The sequence below is a fragment of the Brachyhypopomus gauderio genome, chromosome 10, assembly GCF_052324685.1.
Source record: "Brachyhypopomus gauderio isolate BG-103 chromosome 10, BGAUD_0.2, whole genome shotgun sequence".
Taxonomy (NCBI): domain Eukaryota; kingdom Metazoa; phylum Chordata; class Actinopteri; order Gymnotiformes; family Hypopomidae; genus Brachyhypopomus; species Brachyhypopomus gauderio.
Window position 1 is genome coordinate 24,386,948 of NC_135220.1, and position 9,311 is coordinate 24,396,258.

Consider the following 9,311-nt stretch of genomic DNA (forward strand, 5'->3'; position numbering starts at 1 on the left):
TCGCGAAAGTATAACTAGCTTTATAGGGGAGACGCCTAAAGGCATCACTAAAAAGGAGGGCTCTTATGTGATTTAGGAAGCCTGAATGTGGATCTTGTGTTTAAAAAAATGTATTTTATAGAATTATTTGTTCAATTAATTGGTTCAACGCAGATTTCTTCATAACTTATAATTAGTAGGCTTGAAAGTTACCGGATCGAGGCAGACAGTTCCCGGAACGCACCCTTCAAAATGAAAGAGTTCCCGGATCCTGTTCCGGCAGGATCCGGATCAAATTAAGCCCTGCCCGGAAGATGATAATTCCACAACATGAGCCAGGAACCCTAATTGACATCCCACTTTCAGCGGCTCCAGACAGACCCGCGTGTTGGAAACGTAAGTCGGCATTATGCTTCTGATAAGACTGATGAATAAGAGGAATTATGCGTTGAAATAAGAGTCGTCTGCGTCTGCCTGTTCGAGAGCCCTGAGATTTACCTTAACATTGATGCAGTGGCGGACTTAGCAATTTGGGGGCTCAAGGCGAAATTAGCTAGGGGGCCCATCAACATTAATATGCGAGAAATAAGTCAGCTAATCAGGGGGCCCCTACAGTGGGCTGCAGTGGGAGGGGCCCAAGGCAGTTGCCTAGCCACGCCTCTATGCAAAGACCACCTCTGCATTGATGGGCAATGAGGCGAATTTTAAAATGCAGACAGCAAAGTCACTTTCAGTCTCTTAGGACCTGGACAGTTTAAGGATAATGTATGCAGCACTGTCTTTGTATAGGCTATATGTTTTTGTTTAGCATACTACATTATGAACTTGTTTACAGTGAGCACATATTTTCTGTGACCTCTCCATGTTTTGATCCAGTAGGGACATGCCCAAAGCTCTCAGGGAGTGGTCCTGAACTGGCCCACGTATGCAGCAGAGCCAAGGTAATGTTCTGTATTATCCATAATGCATATGATATCTATTTAATCTCCTTTAGCCAGGAGCAAGCCGTTTGTTTCTCTGACACTGAGGTGGCAGCCCAGATTGCCCGATACGCCCCCCGATGGCCAGTGGCTGATTTTCTAGAGGCACTATGTAAACAGCACTGTCATGATCAGGCTGTGATTATACAGGCTTGACTGGCTGAAGCTACTGTGTTCCTCACTGAATTCTCATTAAAGGCCCACAATGAGAGTATGCAATGAATGCTAATATTGTAATTACTCTTACCGCTGGGACGAAGTTTCTTATCAAGGGGCCCTTCCAAAAGGCTTTAAGTGTGCTAAAGCTTGAAGCATGTGGTAAAAGCTGGCAGGAAAGTTTTAATTCTAATTGCTTGTAGGTTTTGAATTAAGCAACAAAAGTCAATTTAAGTTATCGTCTGATCGGTCATAGAAGTAAGAGGTTTTTCATTGTGCTGAAGCACAGACTGCAGTATTGGAAGCAGATTTAAACACTTAAAAGGAGTACCAGATTTAAACACTTAACTGGAGTACCACAATGTACCACAACAACAGAATTTTTTGAGGACGCAAATAAAAAGGTTGTGATTGAAACAAACCTCAACACATGTCCAGGTGTCATTTTCAAGGCTTAGTAAGTCCACACAGTCCCAAGTACCCCCAGGCCCTGGACATGATTGTGTTCCACACTAAAAATGTGTCAAACATTTAGGGTAGAACCATGCTGTGTCAAACATTTAAGGTAGAACCATGCTATAGACCAGAGGCTACACCAACCTTACGTAAAAAAATCGAATCCTGGCAAACACATCCTTCAGCACATTCTCTTTTTTCTTTTATCTCTCTCTCTCTCTCTCTCTCTCTCTCTCTCTCTCTTTCTCTCTATCTATCTTTCTAATACAGTACCCAGAACAGTACTCATAACTGGCTCTTTAGGCCCTACACAGCTCCTGTGTCAAATATTTCTTGGATTGTTTACAACGACACAACAACCAAAGCACCTCAAAAGCAAGCTGAACTAGACACGATTGAGTTAGAAACAATTGAAGATTTCGTGCATCACAATGAATTTATTATGGCCTTCAAAGCCTTTCTTATCTGTGCTGAAGTATGCTACAAAGCATCCTAAGATGTTTCCACAATTGAAAAGGGCATTCTTCCACTTCCTTGTCACAGTGAGTGCAATTTTACTGTGCCTTAAAAGTCACCAGATTATTCTCTATTACAAATGGCATGTGGATTGTTCCAGTCGTTATTATTACCAGAAACTAATGTGCTCTTAAAGTATTTTTTTCAATGTCAAAATTCATTATTCATCATCAGCACTTAAAAAAAATGAATAAATAACTGGAAAATGCTTCTTGCAGAAATATTCCACACCTGTTTGCTAAAGCACCTTTTGCTGCAGTAATAGCGTTGTGTCAGTTGGGGTATGTTTCTACCAGTTTTGCTTGTTTGGGAGAGACTTCCTGACAGATTTGTACCAGGCTCTTGGATTTGGACGGAGGACTTTTGTGAACCACGGTTTTCAAATCATGGCACAGATTCTCAACCGGACTGAGACATGAGCTTTGACTTGATCACTTGTGTAATATTCACATATTTGTTGCTTGTCCATTGCTGAGTTGCTTTGGCCTTGATCACTTGGGATTGCTGTCCTGCAGAAGGTTCCTCCAAAGCTAGGCAGCATCTCTGTTGGTTTCCCCTTGCAGGTGGCCTCCACCTGGCGGTGGAGAGAATTTTATTCTTGTTGCCTTTTCACTTCCATGTGCTCTTCATTTTGGTTTCTGTTCTACACCCCCACACAGGTGCTGGGCATTCTCACTTTATTTGCTGTGTCACCAGAGTGTCATTATTCCTTTGTTTCTTCCATACCAAACCCCCTTTTCTTCTGTAACCGTTGTGTCAGTTATTGATGTTATGTTGGGTTTGTTTTGTTTGAGCACTTATGAGATCTTCCTGTTACACGTCTGCTTACCTCGTGTTTTTCACTCGCGTATGTCTGCCCCGTCACCCTGCACCCCCCCATCTGTGATGTCCACTCTCAGCTGGAACGGTGAAGCGCAGTGGTAGGTTTGTGAGTTTTTTTTTTTTTTTTTGGGAGTTTTTCCTTGCCACTGTCGCCTTTGGCTTGCTCATTATGGATTTGGACCCATAGTATTGTTAACCTTGTAAATCCTGTAAAGCGCTTTGTGACAACATGTGTTGTGAAAAGCGCTATATAAATATATTTGATTTGATTTTGATTTGATTTGTGCGTACCATAGGTTTGTGCACACGATTTTGAATTGTGGCCCAAAAAACCTCAATTCTTCCCTCGTATAACCACAAAAAACTTAACCCGCGTTTTAGCTGGGACACTGTGATTTGTTCTGGCAAGCTCCAGACGTTGTCTGATGTGTTCTTTCTTCTGTAAAGACCTCTTTGTGCCACCCTTTCAACCAGGACAGTCGAATGAAGAGCTTTAAATATTACTGTCTAGTGCACCTTCCGCCAGTCTGAACACTGTAGCTCCTTCAGAGTGAGCACTGGCCTCCCTGTTCCTTCTCTCACAAGACCCTTTCGTGGTCTGATAAGTTTTGAGGGACGACCTTGTCTAGGTAGTGGCTGGGCGGTATGACGCACCTTCCATTTCCTCACTATTGATCCAACAGTGCTCTGTGTAATAACCAAAGTCTTGGATGTAATTTTGTAGCTTTTTCCTATCTTGTGCATGTCTATAACTTCATCCTTAATTTTCTTGGAATGATCTTCATTTTCATGGCTTTTCGTCAGATTCACGGTCTTTACTATAATTGCAAAAAAGGTGCATTTTTAAATGATTTACAGTCAAGGCCAAGTCTAAGCCAATCGTGGCCTCCATATTGGAAAATCAATGGAATGCTTGGGAAAACATTTTGCAATTTTCAGTTCTGTCACACAATTTTTGTTTGCATAAACAAATATCTCTTTCATTTTAATGGTCAGTCTTTTAAACTAAAATATGGAAATGCACAAAATATTAGTATTATTTGAAATCCAGACAAATCTGATCACTTTTAAGTGAGTTAAATATTTTTGCAAAGCACTGTAATATCACTAATGCATGTTAATGAATAAAATGCCTCAGTCGATGATGTGTATCAGGCCAGCGATGCAAATTAATCTGGACTATCCTCACTGCACATACATAATACATAATTAAAGGAAAAAAATATGTTGCATTTAATTACAGTGACTCATTGAGCCATTTATAAATTCACACAATTTTATAAACTGTCAACTTGTGTCTGCTTTGATCAACATTCCCTGACACTCAATATCTGTAAGTTTAATAAGTAAGAAAGTAAATAAGTAAGTAAAACATAATAATAATCTAATGACCTTCCCTCTTGCAGCATACTTCAGAATATTCTGTATATAAATACACCTCTGGAGAGCTGCACTAGAAATTTATTTTAGTTTATGACAAATTGCGCTGTTGATACTCTGATGAGGATTTCTGATCAGCACATGATACCCACCCAGTAAATGGTAAACATTATATATAAAATTATATATATATATATATATAAAATGCAATATTTTTGAAAAACCAGTCCTTCACAAATGCATTTGAATACAGTTTCTAAAAATGTGCACAGAAATTTACATAAATGTAAATACATGCAATAAATAAATATAAATGCATAAATGCATTAAATGTAAAATACATAAATAGCAATGGATTCATGTAGTGTTCCAAGTTTTGGAACAATTTCACATAGTTTAGTCTATATACGTTGCATGTAAAGTACTATAACTTTATGAACTCTTAAAAGTTTCTAGTAAGACAAAATACAGTGGCGTCAAAAGAATGACACAGAAGTAAATGCTCACAGTCTACGAACGCGAGTGAGATGTGAACACCCCGACATGGTGCTTGTGGAGAGCACTCTCCACCACTGCCCACTCCGGGTAAACGCCGCAGAGACTGTTCGCGTCTGTGGTCCTCGTAACCATCTCAGGTGCACCGCTGAACTCTGCAGGGGACGACTGCGTGTCTTCCAGTGTCCTAAGCTTCCACTCAGGAACATTGATTGCCACGTTGATCAACTCTGTGTATCTGATTCAAATTTTAATCCCGTTAATGATGTGCCACTAATCTGTATGCTTTAAGGTCAATGAAAGGCAGGAAATGTAACGATCCTTCTAAGAACTGCAAGATTTATCGCTACGCAAATTGCAATATCATCATTACTCTTTGCATACGTATAATGGATTCGCCAAGGATTACACTGCAGAATATGAAATTAAATTCGGAAACGGAGATGCTTTAACGTGGAGCAATCAACATAACGAACTTTAAATGGAGATGCTCATCACTGCACCAGTCTGTAGCCTCTGTTTTGAAAGCATTAATCTAGGAAGACCTTCTGGCTTCCTCTTGCTGAAGGTGGGGGGAAATAATGAACCATTTACTGATGTACTTGCTGAGGAAATTTGTTAACTGCATTTAGTAAGTTCTGATATTTTTGGCTTGCTGCCATCCTGTAGCTCTTATGCAATAGTTTTCTCACTGCGATGCAGAGCTAGGAGGCCGTGTACTGTGAGCCATGAGGGGCCTGTGCTTGAAGAAGCATTGGTGTTTTCAATTACAGTCAACCACCATCCTTCAAACATGCAATATCTTTAACGATGCCATGATGACGTCATGTTTCATCACGATACCATCTGGAAGATTACTTTCCGGAGCCATTTCAGTGTTTCACACATGTACACAGTCATAGGGAGAAGAATTTACCAGTCATGTATGGGTGTTGGCACTGACAGTCTTTATATGTCCATTGGTCTACACTGGTCTGCTTAGTTTCTCTATCTGGTCAAATCATCATTGACACTGTGTCCCAGGTGCTTCAAACCCATGTTTGGCTGGCGGAACTACTTTTCGTTTGAAGGTACCATCCACTGCACACCTCACGTGCTCATGCAAGGCAGAGCAAGGTCTTGCTTCCCAGCACTTTAAACAACCAGACAGTCAGGGCTCGCCAACCTCCTCTCATTCCCTGACAGCCACCGTCCTCCCCAGAGTGACGGCTGGCCGATGCAGACAGAAGACCCGAGGGGTTATGAAGACTCTGTATAGAAATAACGCTACCATGCCAGAACATGGTTTAAGCGACCATTTGGACAAAGGATGGGAAACTGGCTGTAGTAACCAGTGATCTTTTCCGATCCCACCTGCACCCCCACCCCCCTAAGAGAAGAGCCTGTAGCCCAGCCAGAGATCTCGGCAATGCAATTTCACCTCTGTCATTGGGGTTTGGGGGGCTTTGTACTGACAGAATCTTAAAGGCTTGTTTGGGTTCCCCGTCAGCTCTGGCTTCCAGCCTCTTTGTCTGTAGATGACTGTCTGCCGGAGTTTCTCATTCCCCCTGGTGATTTACAATACAATCAAAAAAGCGCTATCTGTAATCTTACAAACATTACCACCTCATGGACATGGTGCTATAGGACACCTATGTCTACTAAGCGATGAAAAAAAAAAAAGCCATTTCATATCATCCTCCGGATTATGCTGAGGAAATAGAATGTTCCAAGAATGGGGCAATAATCCCTTCAGGTGAAGTGACACACCTGTCTATCATGGTTGCCAGGAAAAAAGCTTTTAAATGCTCTAACGATGGCCATCTTATCACTCCAGAGAGCATTCCAGACGATATCATTTCTCATTTTGAGGTTCTCTAAATCACCTCAAGCATCCCCCACCCTATGAGAATCCCTCCAACCCTCCCTTATCTTTACACTAACAGGGCAAACTGGCCAACTGGATCCACCATTTTTAACAAGAGAGTTGGCTCTGCCTGTCCATCAGTTCAGAAAGGGGTGAGGGTCGCTTTGGATTTTCGAAAATAAAATAAAATACACAACCGCCTTGTCTTCTCCATTCTCCAAATGGACAAACAGCCAATAGTGTATAGAAGTCTACTCAAACTAATGAGCACTTTCAAATTAAGGATTAAATACGCGTGAAGTGATGCAACCGATTAATTATCAGCAGTGACAGAAATATTAACGACAAATGTATTTCATAGTCCTTATATGACTAAATGTGCATTATTAGCAAGAACAGACCAAAGCTGCACATGTCTGTCCAGACGTGGGCCACCTGCTTAACGTTCTACCACAGGATGATGAAGGCTCCCAGGATGATGAAGGCTCACGGGATGATGAAGGCTCACAGCGCACACTCTTCTGATGCCATTTTTTTTAAAGCTAATACCACAGCACGCATCTCTAATTCAAAATTAATTTATCTTTATGTCAGAACTATGGGTTTAAATTTTTCTTACTATAAACTAATTAATTCAAACTATAAGCTAATTAACTTGGACTCAGTTAAGAATTTACTCATTCCGTTTACTTGAACTGACAGGCTTGCCAAATGACTCAAAGAAACTAAATTGAGCCTATGCTAATCCAGGCCTCTGCAGACGGAAGCTGAATGCAAAGTCTCTGTTTTGAGGACCAATTAGCCATTTTTGTAATCAGATTCACAACGCACCCAGCATTTGCCTTTATGGCTGCCAGTTCCTTTAGCGAGGGCTGTGCAGACAGGGAAGGTTTTTTGAGAACTGGTGCGGACAGGAGATGACTTTCAGTGCCCTAATTGGACTTCCTGCGGCAGTAAGGTGCCTAGTAGAGACTGGACAGTGGCCAGTCAGCTGCATCCAGGTCTGGTTCTTTGGGCTCCAGCAATTCGCTGATTCTCACTCATTACGGGCTTCGTGAGGAGACAGGGTCCCTCGGGTATGGGGGAAAATTGGAGAAAGCCTACTGGAACACCAGAGGAGACAGGCACAAACCAAAAAAAAAACCCGTCCTGGTGCTGTAAAGCCACTGGGCTCCTCCGAACTATACTGTCAATGGTGGCATTTCTGTTAGAATTCAACACAACTGCTCTTTCTGTGAAGGGCTTGATGCTCCATATACAGATGTGGCAGAAGGGGGAAGTCTCATGAAAACATGTGAACACTGTTACATTTCCACACTGCATTAAGAAATCAGCTAATGTGATTACCCATTCATTCCTCAAAGTGTAAACATGTAACTCATAAAACGTTCAAGAATATGTTTAGAATGGGATTGTGCAAGCAATGGTTAAGTATAGCCAGTGCAGACACATTTCATACCTGCTCATGGCCTGAGATTTTTGTCTCTGCTTAATGGATTTAAAACATGTACTGAGCAGAATACTGATTTTCCTACTCCGATTGTTTCAACTGACCACTTATTGATTCACAGGACTGTGGCGGGTACTGAAGGTAATTGGTTTCTACTGTGTACAGATTATTTGAATACAGTATTTTAGTACTTCTTTGAGCCCACAGTCAATTATATCACAGGAAACCTACTTATCATAAATCAGTGGAAGAACAAGATTCCTCATGGCTTCCATACAAAACCACGAGGACAGAACCCAGTCCAATTAGATCGCACCTGTGGCGGCCTTTGCGTCCGCAGTCGTTACGGATGTCGTCGGCTTCGGACGCCTCATCCTGCATAACTACCACACGCGGTGCCACAGAGGCTGTCTCTGAAAATAAATAAATAAACGAACAAATAAAAAACAAACACATCACTGGAAATCTCACAGCAGGCCAGGGCAGCATGACAAACAACAAGAAATCAATAGTTACCTCGGCATCCTTCATGTCTCCCAGTGAGGTATGAAAGCGCTTGTCTGCTATCCGGCATAGAGGCGTTCTCTCTCTTGTTCGTTGTAACTCCATTGTGGTACAATATGATATCATGCGGCTTAAAGAAAAGCAGAAAGAGTTTGTTTATTTATTTCATTGGCTATGTTTCGAAAAGATTGCCCTGTTGTGATCTCACTTGGCACTCTCTTTGTTTTGCGTAGATGGAGCTGCATTAAAATCTCTATGCACAAAATTTGCCAAGGCACCACACACCAGGAGGGGCATTGGGGGGCATTGGGGATGAAGTATTGTATAGTTCAGCCCACACCAACACTATGTTCAATTTGATATAACAGGAATTTGTGAACATATGTCTTTCAGAAGGCAATCCAAGCCAAGCAGGTAGAGAATTGTTGCACCAGCAAACGCAGCAGGTGTCCAAACATGTCACCATTCAGCTTCAGAAAAAAATCCCTTTTGAACAACACAAGCAGACTAAATTGTATTGACTCATTTTATCAGTGTGGATAAATGTAAATACCCATGGGACCCAGACAGATGGTGAGTTCACTGCCCTCATTGTGTGAGAATCGAGAACCATGGACTCTGTCTGTACCTATCAGTAGGGCTGCATCATCAAAATATTGACAATCAATTACTTATCTAATTATTCTGGACACTCCCTGTTTACAATAAATAAAGCACTGAAGTCACT